The following is a 975-nucleotide window of genomic DNA, read 5'->3' on the forward strand; positions in this document are numbered from 1 at the left end:
TATTGGGGATGTTTAGGTAAACTGACTGGAAACTCTCGCCGTTTCTCTCTGGGACCCAGGTTTGGGTTTCTCTCTGTGCAACCGGCCTGTGGCTCACAAAATAAATAACTGGACACACACTTTAGTTCTACAAACAGTGTTATTGGTTAGTTGACTAAGTTTTCTATTTGGATTCACACATTTAGTTAACTTTGTCAATTTAGCTAATGTCAGGTTTGTTATCTTTGTTTTAGTTACATTCTGTGAAATCGGTACCTTCTCTTTTTGAGTTGCCAGTTCCTGGGGAGTTGCTACTGGGGGTCGTTGGCTGACAGACTAGTTAGTTATACTTAAAAGTTAGTTATGATTATTGGATTTATCCTTAGTTCATATTAGGTAGCATTGGTTTAACATAGGTTGGAGTTTTTGGGGTTTGGCTATTTAATGTGTTTGTCTACTCCCTGTGATTTTTGTTTGGTATTTTTTTCCAATGTCCATTTATTTTTTGAGTAATGCAGCATGGAGGATAGAGTAGAAGAGGAAATCGTGAGGAGTCTCAGGAACAGCAGACTGTACAAGAGGAGCAAGCAGATGGTACTGACACTGGAGCTTCAGGAAGAGACACAGGCACTGAGGCTGAAGAAAGCAGAGATCCAACAATGCTGGAACTGGCTAGCATTCTTTGTGCCCACATGGGCCAGCAAGAGACCCGTGACGCTTGACTGAGGGAGGAGTCTGCACAACAGGAGTAGCGGTTTAGGGCACTACAACATCAGTTCCAACTGCTGCAGCTTGAGCTGCGAGCTCGCACTTCCCCTATTCCGGAGAAGACATCAACAGCTCTGGACTCAGATGAACCTGGGTCCCAAGTCCAAACAGAACTGGCACAAGAGTGTGTTCCATCCCCTGCCTCTTCAGGTCAGTTTCCCCTCAGAACCCAGATCAGAGAAATTAACAGAGCATGATGATATTAAACACTTCCTTATAACTATTGAG

This window comes from Etheostoma spectabile, chromosome 11 (genome assembly GCF_008692095.1).
Source record: "Etheostoma spectabile isolate EspeVRDwgs_2016 chromosome 11, UIUC_Espe_1.0, whole genome shotgun sequence".
Classification (NCBI taxonomy): domain Eukaryota; kingdom Metazoa; phylum Chordata; class Actinopteri; order Perciformes; family Percidae; genus Etheostoma; species Etheostoma spectabile.